Source organism: Triturus cristatus, chromosome 6 (genome assembly GCF_964204655.1).
Source record: "Triturus cristatus chromosome 6, aTriCri1.1, whole genome shotgun sequence".
In the NCBI taxonomy this organism is placed as follows: domain Eukaryota; kingdom Metazoa; phylum Chordata; class Amphibia; order Caudata; family Salamandridae; genus Triturus; species Triturus cristatus.
Genome location: NC_140589.1, coordinates 81,972,721 through 81,989,622, shown reverse-complemented (window position 1 = coordinate 81,989,622; position 16,902 = coordinate 81,972,721). Strand labels below are relative to the sequence as shown.

Sequence of the window (16,902 nt, the reverse complement as noted above, 5' to 3'; positions counted from 1 at the left end):
CTCAAAACATGGAGCCGCCAGACCACCCCTGTCCGTCGGGAGGAAGAGCTTTGCGAGCGCCAACCTGTGCCTGGCATTGCCCCAAACAAAATCCCGCAGCATCCTATTGAGCCTACCAAAAAAGGCGGGGTGGACATACAGCGGTAAATTGACAAAGTAGTACAGGAGGCGAGGGAGCACAACCATTTTGGCGAGCGCCACCCTGCCCGTGGTAGTCAGCGGGAGCGTGCTCCAAAAGGCCACCTGCGACCTGAGCGTCGTGACCGCCCTCCCCAGGTTGCCATCGAATAAGTCGGTTGGGCAGCAGTAGATGTGTATCCCCAGGTATCGAAAGGTGCCGTCCCTCCATTGAACCGGCGTGCCATTCAGGTGATAACCCGGGTCCGCAGTCCCCTCGCTAAAAGCGTACAGACAAGATTTACCCGCGTTCACGTGGAGTCCCGAAACAGTGGCAAAGGACCGCAACAACGGGGCCAGCCGCTCCGGCATACATCCCACATCCTTAACGTACACTAACAGGTCGTCCGCATAGAGCGACACCTGGTGAACAGCGTCTCCCAGCGGTATACCATCTCCCAGGGTCGTCCGCACAGCCTCCGCCAGGGGCTCCATCGCCAGGGCGAACAGCAACGGGGACAAGGGGCATCCCTGCCGGGTGCCCCGGCCCACCGGTACCGCCTCCGAGACATGGGGGCCCAGCCGACATGGACCATGGGGCTCCTGTAGAGTAGGTCGACCATCCGGAGGAAATCCCCATCCAACCCGTATTGTAGCAACACCGTGGACAGGTAGCCCCACTCCAAGCAATCAAACGCTTTCTCCAAATCTAGGAGGAGGCACCCCGCTCTGGGCCATCTGTGCACGGCCTCACCGGCCACCCTGAAGTATCTCCTAAGATTTAGCGACATGGACCTCACAGGGACAAACCCGTTCTGGTCGGAATGCACCAGATGCGGGACCACTGGCGCCAATCGGTCCGCTAGGGCCTTCGCCAGGATTTTGTAGTCGACGTTGAGCATCGCCAGGGGACGGTAGGAGCCCAAGGCCGTGCGGTCGCGATCCGGTTTAGGCAGGGAGACCGGGAACGCCTCCCGCATGGAGGGAGGGAGCGACCCCTCCTCCAGCGCTTTGTTATATAGCTCGCGCAGCAGCGGCACCAGGGACTCGCGGTATGCCTTATAGTACTCCGCAGGCAATCCGTCCGGCCCCGGAGTTTTGCCCGTCGCCATTGATTGGATCGCCTCCCCAATTTCCTCTAGGGAAAGGGGCCCACTGAGCGCTGCGTTTTGCTCCCTGGTGGCCACAGGCAGGTGAATGGAAGCGAGGAACTCCCCAAGAAGGTGCCGGGAACCCGTCCCCTGAGCCGCGTACAAGTGCTTGTTGTGGTCCACGAAGGCCCGATGTATTTCGCGCTGCGTGTGTACCACCACTCCGTCCTCCCTACGGATTGCTCCGATCGGGTCCCGGCGATCCTCCTGCCGGATTAGCCAGGCCAGCAGACGGCCCGCCTTATCTGCTCTGGCATGCGTTCTGGCTGTGTGCGCCGCATAATTGTGGCAGCGGAGCCGCTCCAGGAGTTCCGCTTGCTGCCCGCGGAGATCCTCTAGACTACGTGAGTGTCAGCCCCCCCTTCTCCTTCCCTCTCGTACTGTAGAAGGTCGTCCTCGAGGCGCGCCTGGGAGTCCGAGAGGGCCCGACGTATGTTCCACTGGGTCCCCAGGCAGTGCCCCCGAATGGCCACCTTATGGGCGTCCCACTCTACCAAGGAACTGCTCGCCATCCCCTCTTTGGCGTCAAAGTAGGCTAGGATGGCTGTACCAAGGGAGGAACGGAACTCCGGGTCCTCCAGTGCGCTCGGCTGAAGTCGCCAAGTGGGCACCGGCGGGCGGTCCGCCACCCAGCCAATCCGAAGCCATAAGGGGTTATGGTCGGAATGCGTCCGCCCCAGATATTCCGACTGCTCGATAAGCGGGAGCAATGACCGGGAGCCCACTATCCTGTCCAACTGTACGTGCAGGTCGTGGACCGCTGAATAATAAGAATATATCCTATCCGTCGGGTGGAGTGTGCGCCACAAGTCCTGCAGCGACCAGTGCGCGAGCCAGTCTCCCAGCGCCCGGCCGTTGGATTCCACCACCGTGGCACGGAGGGGAGGGAAGGATCTGTCCAACCGGACATCCAACACCATATTAAAGTCCCCTCCCAGCATCCAGGGGAGCCCAGCATAAGGGTGTAGAAGCTGCGTCAATCTCGCCAAAAAGGAGGCCTGATCCACGTTAGGCGCATATAGCGAGCCCAGCAACAGCTCTTGGCCGTTCAGCTTCCCCCGCACTAAGGTATACCTGCCCTCCCGATCCACCACCACCTCTTTGCGATCGAAAGGGACGCCTGCTCGCACCCAGATCAGCGTGCCCCGCGCGTTCGCCGAGTAAACGGTGCCGTACGTTTGTCCTCTCCAGCGCCTAGAGAGCCTGCCCAGTTCCGTCGAGGACATGTGCGTCTCCTGTAGGAGGGCAATCCCAACAGAGTGTCGCTGCAGATAGGAGAAGATGGCGTAGCGCTTGGACGGCGTGTGCATGCCCCGTATGTTCCAGGTCACAATGTTAGTGTGCGTCATCGCAAAGCTAGGTGAGCAAGTCGGGCTGGGGGCAGAGCGTCCGCGTCAGGGAGGGGGGGGTGGGCCACAGTCCGGGGGGAGCATGTTAATGCGCTGCCATGTAAACAATATAACCATTATGAACAGTTTAACAAGTAGGGCGTATTCCCAACGGGGCATCCGTCCAAACCTCAGAAACGCCAAGTAGTATTAGGCTATTGCAGTGTGGTGACTAATGAGGTTTGTGTAATCGTAGCGACCTGCTGGCACTAGTACCCCTCCCCTATCCCAACTGGAAGAGGAAGGAGCAGCATCAGATCCGGAGCTGAACTGCCGCGCAGGCCCAATGTAAACCCCAGCGGGAGGCGCCCGCAGGTGTAACGTCTGGTGGCGCGCGCCTCGCGCAGCCCGCCCCCCCAAGGCCAGGCGCTCCCAGTTCGGAGCCTACTGCCCCCCAGGAGGACCCAGGGCCCCAGAACCATCCAACACATTGCCACGGCATGCACGCGGCCCCAGTTCAACATATGCCGATCCTGCCCAACCTTCGACATCCTGACATCCCATCACACAATCAGGTCCGCAGTCTGCGGGGTCACCACTGGCAGAAGTAAGTCTTCCAAGACCACCGTGGACGGGGACGACGCCCCACTCGCTCCCGGTGCGTTGTGCGTGCAGGCCTCCATTCAGTCACTGGCGGGTGATGTCCCAAGCGTCGCCACCGCCTCCAACACCTCCCACCGCTCCATCCGGATTCTCTCCGGGCTAGGCGCCACTGGTCCCGGCTTTGCCGGCTGCCGTGCCCCCCGGCGCCCACGTCTTCTGGATCGCCTCCCCGGGCGGCTGTTGACCTCCGAGCCAGCAGGCCTCTCCCCCGTCCACTGCCCCGACTCCTCCAGCCAGTCCCACACGTCCGCCGGGGAGTCGAAGAAGCGGGCACCTTCTTTTGCTACCACTCGCAGGCGGGCCGGGAACAGCAGGGAGTAAGGTAGAGCCAACTCACGGAGCTGACGCTTCACCGCCATGTAGTTACTTCTGCGCCGCTGCACGGCTGCGGTGTAATCCAGAAAGAGCGTGACTCGGCTACTGCCCACGGTCAGGTCACCAGATTTTCTAGTTTCGCTTAGAACCGCATCTCTGTCCCGATAGTTGAGGAGCTTGAATAGGAACGGTCGGGGCCGGCCCCCGGCTGGGGCCTCTGTGCCGGCACCCTGTGCGCCCTTTCCACAACAAAGTGCTGAGATAACACCGCCTGAGGCAGGAGGCCCCGCAACCAGTTCTCCACATATTGCTCCGGGTGCCTGCCCTCCACTCCTTCCAGGAGACCCACTGCGCGGATGTTCCTGCGCCGTGAGCGTCCTTCCGCATCATCAACCCTGTCTTCGAGCGCATGGACCCGGTCCAGCACATCCTGCAGCGCTGCGCTATGACTCCGTACAACAGGTTGTAGTTCCTGAAGCGTCTGACCATGTGACTCTACTCTCTCGGCCAGTTTGCGGTGGTCAGCGTGAAGGAGGGTGAAGTCGGATGTGACCTTGTCGATCCTCGTTTCGAGGGACGCCCTTGTCTGATCCAGGGTAGTGCCAAGTCTCTCCACCGCCACGAGCATGGTGTCCATTTTAGTCGAGAGGGCCGCCGCTTGCGACTCCGTATCTCTCCCGGGCCGGCCCTGCGTGGGGTCCAGGCTCCCAGCACGCAGCTGACCCTGCTGCGACTTGTCGCGAAGTCGGCCCATCACGTACTGTTGGGCGGTCGGCATTCACAGCTCGTCTCCGGACGTCGTGCACACGACCGGGCGTGGCCCCTCCAATCAACGCCGGCCCTCAGCTCCGCTGGGCCGAAGTCAGCAGGAAGAGGACCGGGGACACCCCGCAGCAGCAACAGGCTCCAGTAGGGAAGCACACCGGTAGTGGTCCCCCAGGCCGCTCCCAGGATCGTGCGCCTCGCTCCCCTCAGGGCACCGCACCACCGTGCCCGCTCACTGATGCGCCAGCTAGCCGGCGTCCAGCCCAGTCCCGTTCTGGCCCTGCCAGGTTCACCCGACCGGTGCCCACCAGCAGACCGCTGTGCGCCAAGGCTCGTTCACTCTGCGTCGTTGCAGCTGCACAGCCACTAGAGCGCTAGGCAATCCAGGCGCTAGAGCCCCGTCGGCTAGCTTCACAACCGGGGTCCCGCTCCCAGGGACGTGACACCCATCACCCCGGGCCACAGTCACCTGCGGAGGCCCCTCACCTCTCCAATGCGTGGCTCCTGGCGGCCCCTACAATGGCCGGTACACCGTCCTCCGCCACGGCCTCGCACAAAATGGCGCTTCCCAGGATATGGCGCCCGCCTCCGCCAGCACCAGGCCTCAGTGTCCGCAACGGGCGATCCACGCCGCGGCCTCCGGGCTCTCCGGACGCGCCAGGTGCGCCTCTGCACCCCTCCTGTGCAACAGTTGGCCTCTCCCGGCCGCCCCGATCCAGGCTCTGCCACTCGTGCCGCTCAAGTCCAAGGCCCTCCTCTCCACACGGCTCGCACCCAGGCACTCCGGGCTCACCACAGTAGGCCCCAGGTCGCAGCTCACCGTGCCTCGACGGCGGCCCCCACCACTCGGGGCTGCGGACTCCCCCGAACTCCAGGCACGCCGTCCCCCGGGGGCCGCAGCTCCTCAGCGCTCTGCCGCCTAGCACTCCACAATGCGCAGCAGGCTCCCAGCCTGCAGGCCAGGGCGTCGCACTTCACTTCACTGCACTCCACGTCGCGGGGGCCCCCCGCAGCACCCGGCAGGGCTCCTACCAGTCCGTGTCCGCCGGCGATGTCCGCTCGCAGCCGTCAGGACACCTCGGCTGCGAGGGGAGCGACCTCTCGTGCAGGGCCGTCCCCTGCTCCGTCTCCCGGCTCTTTCGCAGGGTCTCGCGGCGGGCCCCCGCCTCACAGGCCCCCTCGCGCTTCCTCTCCTCTCAGGCCCCGCCGGGTCGCGGCGCCTCACATTCGCCGCTCGCGGGGCTACGCCGGCTTCTCTGCACTGCCCCACACCGGGCCCGCGTCCAGCTGCCACGATCTGCCCCCTCTCAGGATAAATGGCAGGATATCCAGGAGGTAACGGTTGGAGCCTCAGTCGCTCGCGTCCGCCATGTTGCCCAGCTGGCCACGCCCCCCAAGTGTGGTTATTGTTTTGAAAAAATGAAGGCCAATTTCGGAGTCATCCCGGTACACAGTGTGCCGAATCAAGTCAGTGTAGGAGGGTGGAGAAAACATGAAATCGTCTAATTCTGTAGACAAAAAGTCATCTACCGTTGTAGGTGAAAGTTGGATTACCTCGTTTAGAAGACTAACCGCAAATAGATGAGAAGCATCGCCTTCAGCATTGGTCGCATCAGCAATGTTCGTATCGGATGATACCTGCGTGCCTATTATTTCCTCTCGTACCTCGGCAGTAGCAATTTGCGTCTGTGAGATCTCAATGAATGCCGTCATCAGGATTGGTAGCCGCTGGGGACAATATACAGCATGGGCCGTTACCGGGTCCAGCAGAGTATCGATATCCGTAGGCATGACTCATGGGAGTGTTGGACAGATGTCTAGCACGTATTCTTCACCGCAAAGCAGGCAGCGTAGAACAGGTAAGATGCAATCTTGCCAGATTGGTCTGCATGACAGAAACCATGTGGTATTTAATTCTCGTAGACGAGGTAAACCCAAAATTTGGACGATGCGCTCACGACACCTTATCTCCTATAGCGCTCTCTCTATGCTGCTTGGAGTGACGTCGGTGATTTGGCTTGCCATATCGGAGCAGTAGGAGCAAAAATAGGATCCCTGCAACGAGTCCAAAAAGTAGTGGCAGTCCGCCAAACACAGAGTGCACGAAGTTGGGAATTATTCCGAGGACTGCTTGAAAAGGTGCTAACAGTCCTGAACACACGGTCTTAAATACATGTACAATACCGCTCATATCAGACATGTTTAAGATACGTTCCAACATTTCTGAGAAATGTATAGGGCAGTTTGTATTCAAAAGGGCATGTATCTTGGCAGAAGTCCTTGCGACTTGTTATCATAGGTTTCTTTGACCGGTCAGTGGCACAGTTTGTTGTAAAAGAATGGCTTTCATTCTGCTTAGAGTATCAATTCGTATAAAAGATGTTGAGTGAAGGCCCAAGAGGCGACTCCCTGACTGTCTGTATCTGTGAAAACAAGACTTGCATACAGCAAGTGATCCTGGATGTAACCGTTACTAGATATGGGATACCTGGCAACATGCCACAGCAGCTGTGATCATTCAACATGAGGTAACTTCCATTTGAAAGTAGTCCAAAAAATTGGATTAATCACTGCAGCTGGTGAGCCTTGCAGGTGACAGGATAAGTTTACTGTGGAACCATCGCAGGCCCCGTGTAAATTAATACCCTGACAAAGGAGAGAACCGCTTAGTGCGTTTTCAGTTAGTACCCCTAAGAAACACTTCACGCCCCAAACTCCAACATCCATGTGTGTAAGGTAAATCCCAAGATGTCTTGATGTATTCTTTACCCAACCTTTCATATTTGCCTGCTGGTATATGTTTTAGGCAATACTGAAAATGGAAAGTTGTAACGGGCAGAGTAATTTTACCATGTATGATCAACTCAGTAGCTGTTTTTTCTGCCACCGCGAGTGGTAATTTTTCCAGTTTTTAAATGCTCAGCACCGTATAGTCTGCTCCCCTTTGTGCCAGTCTGATCTGTTTATCTGTGAGATTGAATTCTGAAAACAGTGACATAGTGTTGATTAAACGCCAAGGCACATAGCCTGAACGCAGGTTTTGGAGCGTCCAGCCTAATAGCATTCTAGAACGTAATTGAGACTGACCATGTTGTACCATTACCAAGTCTTGTTCCATGATTTCTATGGCAGAAGACACAATGCTGTCCAATGAATATATCCTGCACAACAGTGTTGTTAACCCATTGTCTACTACAGAGAGAGATTTCTCTAAATTAATACGATCAATTTCTCGTATTCGTTCTGCAGTCTCTGCTTTGGTAATCTTCCATATTTCATCATCAGCAGCATAGATACCGGCATATATGAAACGTTTTTGGCGCGGTTTTCTTGGTCCTAGCAAGAATTCCCTAATGTCTGCGCCTTCTTTAAGTAAAGATAAGTTTTGTTTTACATCCTGCAGTGTAGTTTTCTGTAGCCAATCAAGGCAGAGTTTCCCTACACTGTATGTTGTTACTACCCCTGGATGCTGTCTTTGAACATAGCTTGGGTCTGGCCTATTGATAGTGAAACCCTGTGTTTTGTTCAGAAATCGATCTTGACAGTTGTTTGTGTCTGTGGGCCAGAGCAACCATTTTTTGCATTCTGGATCTGATCTGTTGTGATGCAAAATATTATGTACGTCAACCTCCCCCTGTGTAGTGATATTATTTGAAGGTATAGGTATGGTTGGTGTGTTCATGTCTTTGATCTTAGCTAACCCAAGGCAAGACGTTTGTTGGACAGTGTCATTCAAAAACATAATTTGCTCAGGGATGATACAGGCTCTAAACAAAGCTTATCCAGAACGGAATTTGTTCACGTTTTGTAGGCATTTTACCCCTGACTGCATATAAAGTCTGTGGTGTGATTTTTAGCGCATTCCCCTGGTGAGAGATTTGTCTTGGAATGGCTATTGTTGGTTGGACTGTGAAAGTCCGCATGACATATTGAACCACTTGTCTATATGTTTTGATCAACTCCTTGAGTTGAGCAAGTAATTCTACGTCTGACATTTCTTCAATGTCTGGATGAGATGTGTAGCCGGCTAAATCGGGCATGTTGCTCCTGGTCTACCTAGTGGACCGAGCCAGGTAATGTGATTGTAATGTTTTAGTGCGCCTTTAAACCAGAGATCATGCTCTTGGTATGTAAGTGGAATTTCAATATCCTCGAAAGGAATATATTCCTCAGGTGGTTCATCTTCTTTGTAGAAGTGAAACGTTTTAGTTCCTGAATTTGAATCTGGGAATACTATCCATGAATAGAATACCTCTGTCTGGGGAGATTCATGTGCCTCTATCACAAAAACTGCTCTACCACCTCTTGGTGTCAGGCCATGTTTTATAAGTTTTAGAGTGATGGCTCTCCTTAAATTTGGAGCGATGATTTTCGCATTTTCATCGGTTTCATCAAAACCTGTAAAATCAAAAACTGCTGCGATTTCATCGGGTACATTTCATTGTTTAATGAAAATTGCAGATCAAGTTTCAAGGGCACAAAGATAAGGTGCACAATATTTTCGAACACTGTATGCTTCAACGTTGAACAAACCAAACAGCTAATACATAGGATTTTCGTCCTACTCGGCTATGGCGGATATCATCCCTACCCCCCCAGACGTCTTATAGCGTATTATGAGTAGGGGTCTCTGAGAAAAGCACGAATGAGTTACTTCAGTATCTAGCGTTAAATTGGTGCCTTACCAAACCGTTGGGCGTCATGTAGTGTAGTTCCAATATTCCTGATAGGCCCTGCACATTGGAATAATATACACTATAGTTTTGACATAGGACTGAGGTCAGTATGTCTCTATCGAGTACATTAAACTTAATTACTTGTGTGTGCCAGCTAACTCAGAGGTCACTAGAAACTTCTTGAATTAACAAGAAGGAATTAGTTTCTGACAACTTTGTTTCCCTTAGAATTGGAACAATCTCAGAATCGTGGAAACGATAGATAACAGTTTCACTCAGTCAGTCGTGCATGCTTCGTTTCAACAGAGTTACACAGAAATAGATAGACGGGCGTTTCAATAAAAAGAGTATATTGAACAGTCTTATTTCTCGTGCAAGAGATATGAACTGCTACAATAGTAAGACAGAATGCAAAGTAAAATATGTACAGCGTTAGCAGTAAGATCAAATAATACTGCAATAGCATGGTTTATAGCTATGACCGATATTCATAAAAATACATACATAAATAACACAGGCTGAAATTTAAATACCCATCTGATGCTTTTAGCTAGTTCTACCCCAGTGTACCTAACCTAAGTGTAGTACGAGGTAAGAAGTAGGTGCTGTTTGTCTATAGTCTAGTTTAGCTATAGTTGCCGAGATTTGCCAAAAGTCCCTCTAGGTTCTAGTCCGCTCCATACCTTAGAATGAGTGAGGTTGGAATCTCTTTCTGAGTCTCGTTCTCTAACACCCCGCAAGGGGAGTCAGAAGCACTGGAGCTGGAGTTTCCGCGAGGAGGATGACAGCGTCTGGTCAGTGCGTCAGGCGGGGACTTGACTTGCCGTGGTGAGCCGCGTCGTGCAAGTAGACAGCCAAACCATAGTTTGCCATGGTAAGTGAAGGTATATTTATACCTTGAAGGTGTTTAGGAATGCCAGTATTGACGTAAAAGTCGGGCAGAGGAACATCATTGTGGCCGAGAGGGTTTCAGGGGTGAGCTTAAAGAACTACAGGACACCTTGGTGGTCAATAAGAGATTTATTGCTTGCTTCACAAAAGGGTATGGAGTGCTTATCTTCAATATTGTTAAAAAACAAACAGAGAATATAGGAGTTGATTTTTCTCCGATTCAAGTCCTGGTCCTGGTGCTTCGTGTCAGGGATCTTCTGTGTTTCTCTCTTGCTTGTGGCGGGCAAAAAATAGAGGGGGGGGGGGGTGGAGAACAGATCGGTGTAAATAAACGTTCTTTTCGCCTCAGCTTTACTTAGTGCTACCGTCACTGCTATATCTGTGGAGCAGGGGCTTTTGTGTGGGATGCGGGTTTCTATGCTCTTCACCCAAGTGCTCTATTTCCCAGTACTCGCCTTGTGCCACGGCCTGTTCCCAAAGCCGTGCCATTGGGACCCGAGGGTGGGGGGGGGGTCTTCTCCCTCTCTTAGCCCGCCGGGTATGCTGGCAGTGTATAATGCACGCAGCTGGTTCGATGTCCGCTGCTCTCCTTCACCTCCGTTATCCTCCGCTACTCCGCTTCTGTCGTCCTCCGCCACTCGGCTTCTGCCGTCCTCCGTCTCCCCGTTTCTGCCGTCCTCCGCCTCTCCTACTCCCCCGACGCGCGCTTTCTCCTTGTCCTCCGAGCCTTTTCCTTCCGCTTGGGTCATTGACTCCTCCCTACCCTCTGGAGTCAACACTAGACTGCTGCCTGCTTCCGGCACACACTTACGTTGGCCGTTTATCCCCCACTTCCGGTTTATCGCTGCTCCGTCTCCCTCACAGTCATGAATGAGTTCTTTGAGAAATCAATATCCAAGCAAGGGAAAGTCCTAAAGGCTTAAGAGTCTTGTTTTCCAAGAACTCGTTGTGACGTAGATGAACGGATGTAGGTGGCCATGCCTGCATTTGGTTAGCATGGATAATGCCTAAATAAGAATAGGATTTCTATGCCTAAATATGGGCAATGCGAATTGTGCCTATATAAGGACATAGGAAACCTATATACGGTATCTAAATCAATCAATCATTTGTAAAGCGCACTACATACCTGTGAGGGTCTCAAGGCGCTGGGGAGGGGATGGGGGGGGTGCACTACTGAACGAACAGCCAGGTCTTGAGCATACTCCTGAAGGTCAGCAGATCTTGGGTCTGTTGTAGGCTCAGTGAGAGGGTGTTCCATGTCTTGGCGGCGAGGTGGGAGAAGGATCTCCCGCCGGTGGTTGTTCTTCGGATGCGTGGGACAGTGGCGAGTGAGAGGTCTGCGGAGCGTAGCTGGCGGTTGGGGATGTAGAAGGAGAGCCGTCTGTTGAGGTAGGCTGTGCCGGTCTTGTGGAGTGCCTAGTGTGCGTGGATGATGAGCTTGAAGGATATTTACTTGCTGACAGGGAGCCAGTGCAGGTCCCTCAGGTGGGGGGTGATGTGGCCGTGGCGTGGTAAGTCGAGGATCAGTCGTGCCAAGGCGTTTTGGATGCGTTGTAGTCGTTTGATGAGCTTGGTCGGGGCTCCCAGGTAGAGGGCGTTTCCGTAGTCGAGTCTGCTGCTGACGAGGGCCTGGGTGACTGTCTTTCTTGTATCTGTCGGGGATCCATCTATAGATCTTGCAGAGCATGAAGAGGGTGTTGAATCAGGAGGAGGAGACGGCGTTTACCTGCTTGGTCATTGAGAGCGTTGTCGAGGATGATTCCCAGGTTGCGTGCATGGTCGGTGGGTGTCGGGCTGCTCCCAGTGCGTTGGCCACCAGGAGTCATCCCAGGCTGAAGGGTTGGAGCCGAGGATGAGGACCTCCGTCTTGTCCGAGTTCAGCTTCTGACGGCTGGTTTTCATCCAGTCGTCGAGACGGCCTTCATTCCTTCATGGAGGTTGGCTTTGGCGGTGATGGGGTCCTTGCTGAGGGAGAGGATCAGTTGAGTGTCGTCGGTGTTGTAGATTATGCTGAGGTCATGCTCTCTGGCGACGTGTGTGAGCGGGGCCATGTAAATGTTGAATAGTGTTGGGCTCAGGGAGGATCCCTGGGGTATGCCGCAGATTATCTCGGAGGCTTTGGACCGGAATGGGGGAGGCGGACGCTCTGGGTTCCGCCGGATAGGAAGGAGGTGGTCCATTCCAGCGCCAAGTCTCGGATCCCTGTGGCGTGCGCGTAGTGTGCGGTGGCAGACACACAACACACTCTCCGATCTAAAGTGATTCGTTTTGAGTTTATAAACAAATTAACAAGTGACTACCCTTTGGTTGGGCTTCACAAAGTTCTGTGGTTCTTTCCTTCCGAGCTCACACTTTCATATTGGTAACAAAGTCTCCCTTACCTTTAGAGTGAACAAAACCAGGGTTACGCTTCTTCCACAGCAGTCTTACAGCTGGTTCAAAGACTTGTTACTTCCTCTCGATCTGGCAGCTGGATTTTAATGCAGCAAGAAGGAGCGCTCTCACACCATCGGAGGCAAGCAGGAGCGTCCAAACATGCGGCAGCCGTGAATCGCAACACTCATTGTCTGGTGGTTGATCTTGGGCGGACTTCTATTTTGTAGCTAGGCTCTGCTCAAGATGGCTGTTGCTCCTCTCAAGATGGCTGTTGCTCCTCAAAAGATTGTACGGTGCAAGAGAAGTCTGCATCCACTGACCTCCTTGATACTCGCAAAGAACACAATTGTTTGCATGAAGGATTCCCCTCCCTCTCACTGAACAAACATTGTTGGGCATCAATTAATCTACTTTGCTCCACATCACTCTACGCCACTGCGCTTTACTCTGCACCATTTCAATCTGCGCTACGCTACTCTGCACCACTTCACTCTGTGCCACGCTACTCTACTCTGCACCACTTCAATCTGCGCCACACTACTCTACTCTGCACCCCTTCACTTTGCTCCATGCTACCACTTCAATCTGCGCCATGCTACTTTGCTGTGCACCCCGCTCCTCTAATGTGCACCGCACTGCGCACCTCTGCACCCCTCTGCGCCACACAGCACCCCTCTGCTCTGCGCCCCACTGCACCCCTCCGCTCTGCGCCCCTCCGCTCTGCCCCACTCAATTCCATTTGGCTGCACTCTACACCAGCCTACTTTTTGCCACTTTACTCGACACCACTCCACGCTAATCCACTCGGCAGCACTCCACGCCAATCCACTCGGCAGCACTCCACGGCACTGCTCTCTGTGCCTCAACTGTACGCCGAGCCACTCCACACTACGCTGTGCCACTGTGCGACCGTCTACCCCACTCCACACAATGCCGATCTACTCTATGCCGCTCCACTCCACACCATGCAACTCCACCCTCAGCCACTGCACTCTACCCTGCACCACCGCACTCTACCCTGCACCACCGCACTATGTTCTGCACCACTGCACTTTAGGCCACTGTACTCCATGCAACTCCACTCTACACCACTACACTGCACTTGTCTCTGCGCCACGCCTCTCTGCGCCATACCACCCTACACAATGTCACTCTATGCCGCTGTGCGCCATTTATGCCACACCACTCTGGGCCATACCACTTTACACCACTCTGCCCCCATTCCACTCTGCCCCCATTCCACTCTGCCCCCATTCCACGCTAAGCCATACCACTCCATTTTACTCCAGTCCACTCTGCTGTACAACATGGCTAAAAGACATTGACTAAGCCAATAGCTATTGCACAGGCGAAACCTCCTACCTTTATGAATGCTTTTTTGGTCTGCCTTCTAGAACGTCTCTCACGGAGTTGCACACATTCTTCCCTACCTTTTTCAGTATTTATCATCTCGCTGGCCTAGTTCGATCCTTTAGCATTACTCTAATAACATACACTGATGATGCTCCTTCGGCTAATATGTCCTCGAAAACCTGCAAGACCTCACATCTTTTCTGACTGCAGTGTTTTCTTGGATAATCTTCTTATTGGTTAAAAATCTAGACTGATAAAATGAAGTTCCTCACATTTGGGCTGATGGTGGGAGGCTTTCCGAACTCACTCCTACAAAAAAACTCGTCCCCAAAATCGGGAACCTTGGATTTTATTTCAGTCACTCCCTCTTCCTTAATTCTGAAATTCAAACCAAAAACCCCTCTTGTTTCCCTGCCTGTCTGCTTCTCAAGATGACTGTTTCACCCTATTATGGCTCGTCAGACCATAGTCTACGTATTAATTCTTTCCTGTTTTGACTACTGTATTCCTCTTTACCTAGTACTGCCTTCCCCACTCCTCAACTAGCTCTCCAGAATCTAAAATTCTACAGTGCACCTTGATCTTTCAGATTCCTGTCAGGCTTACTTTCCCAGTTTTCTTCGTCCCTATATTCATTACTTGTCACATTACAATCAAATCCCTCTGCTTAGTCCATGAAGCTTTCTATTACTCTGGACCCAGTAACCGTAATTTACTCTTTATACTCCTTTGCGTTCTTTAAGATCTCTTGTGTCGTCTTCTATCTCGTCTACACTTTTGTTTAGGCAGGTGTTTCTTCTGCTTTGGGTACAAAAGCCTGGTATTTTCTACATGTGTATATATGCAGCAGATTGATAACCACTTAGCTTTTCGGAAAGCCTTGACAGTATTCCCCTGCTCACTAATGTCTTTGTTTCTCTCTTGGCTGTTCTGAAAAATCCTTCCTAGTGCTAGGATGCCTTAATGGGGGACAGAGTGCTTTACCAAATCAATAAAATAGAAACTAAACCACGAGCCGTATCATCGCTTATCTGTCCTGATATGTGATCTAGGGACACGTGTAGACCAGCCTTTCACTGTTAGAGTTCCAATACTGTTGAATGCTCTTTTACAACAGATTAAGCTCTCCTCCAATATTCTGACCTTCAGGAAAAGACTGAAAGATCATTTGTTGGATTAGGCAGCATTTGAGCACTATATAAACACATTCACTTATTCACATAAGGGGAAGGGATTGATAATCAGAGACATTTTGCTTTCTTTTTTTTTAATATATAAACTTTTTTATTGATTTTTTTGTTGTTGTTTTTATGTGTGCAAAGTAGAGCATACATGAAATGTGTGCCAGTAGCCAATGGGACTCCTCCCAATATACCTTACAATCAACATTACAGGGACTTTATTGCAATACCATACCACCAGCCAGTAGTCTTGGCTTATCCCGAGGCTGCATTGACTTGAATCCAGGAAGACCATTTTTTGATATACTCCTTATGTATCCCACAGGCAATATATGCCAGTTCTTCGAGTGTGGCCCAGTGAGTCATTCCACTAGTCCATTCAGGGATGGAGGCACCGGTGCATGTGGATCCTACCAGTGGCGAGCTGTGTCTCTTTGCTGTCAAGTAGCTCATGGCCACTAGTGCTCTAGTGCTGCGAGGACCCCCCAAGATGTCCACAATACCTAGCAGTATAATTTAGGGATCCAGTTCTAGGTGTCTGCCCACAATGCAACTCAGGACACTGATGACAGCATGCCAGTAACTTCGGATAATGGCATTCCCAGAGTACGAAAAAAGTGCTGGGCAAGGACGCATATTGGGGTCAATCAGGGGTGCAGCACGCCTCAAGCAAAATTGCTGAGTGGGAATATTTAAATTGAATAAGGTGAAATCTCGTCAAGATCGCGCACACAGCCTAGGTCCATAGCGTCCATCCACTCGCATCAACGAGGGCGCCCAGGTCTGCCTACCATTTTGCCCTCAGTGTAAGCAGGAAATAAGGTGCTTGGGGATTTGTATAATCTAGAAATGTCTCCCTTCACCAGAGGGCCTAATAGTAATTTACTTTCATCTGTCTGTAACAGATAGAGCGACACATATGCGTCCATAATAGTATAGTGCACAGATCTAACTACTTACAAGAGGGTAAAGTTCAGTGGGCCACTGTTTACTAACAGTGATCAAAGGTTTTTTAGAGTGTGCTAGAGAATCAACTAGACCATCATGAAGAACTTGGGATTTCAGTACAGTGCTGGTCAATTTTATGAGTCCACCACTTGACCGTCTGCATATATGTAAACCTATGTGTCTTTTAGACTGTGTTCATAGTACCAATCACATCACTCACTACACTCAATTAGCTACAAAGGAAACATGTCTACAGTTTCACTGGAATAAGTGTTTTGTGTTCTCACATGATTTACACCTTACATATCAAACAATTGAAAGTCTTATTGTCTATAAACAGCCTGCAGTGGTGAGAAAGGTGTATGTGTACTGCGTATCCGAAGACCAACAGTGTGATTTAGAAGAAAGATAGTGCACTGTATACAAATCTGTTATCAGCAAGTAGGTGAACAGTTACTAATCAACCCAGAGCACTCTTTAACATGGTCAAGGATGCGACAGTAGAGGTTCTTGGAAATGCGTTCTTGTAGAATAGATGGAAGGCAATTGCACAAAGTTCTTAACCTACTTTCAGAAAACATTCCTTTATTGATGCAGGCACAAAACATATACTAAAGAGGGAGGGAGCAAACTGCCAGAATTCCATCATCATCTTCTTCCATGCATTATGGTGTAGACAGTCCATAGTGTTTTTGAATTTCTGAACACATGCTTCTTGGTTCTTGCCAGTCTACAAGAGAAAGCGGCAGGTAGTTTGGGGTGTATGAAATGATGCTTTGAGTATAGCATGTAAACTACCACTCTAAAGCTTTCAGGTGCATCCAACAACTTCAAACAAATGCATCCCAGATGAGCAATCGAGGAGGGAGCATCTCCATGATTAGGATTGTTACACTACCTTGTATACTACAAGTGGCATTTCAAGCAGCCCCTGCCACTTGTTGCTGAAGATTGGCAAGAACACAGAAGCACATGTCCAGAAATGGAAGCACTGGCCTCGCCTACACTGCTGGCAAACACTTTCCTCCTTGTGAATAAGTCAACGAGATTAGGAACTGGATCTACAGTAATTAAATGGGAGAACTGGTGCTGGCTTGCTGGTAGTGCGCATGCCCTCCCCCTTGACAATAAAAGA

At 51.9% G+C, this 16,902-nt stretch overlaps 1 protein-coding gene across 4 annotated transcripts in view; it reads left to right on the top strand.

Moving 5' to 3' along the window:
* Window positions 1-16,902, top strand: part of RNF8 (ring finger protein 8) — a 244,057-nt gene that overhangs the window by 151,873 nt on the left and 75,282 nt on the right. The window lies entirely within an intron of this gene.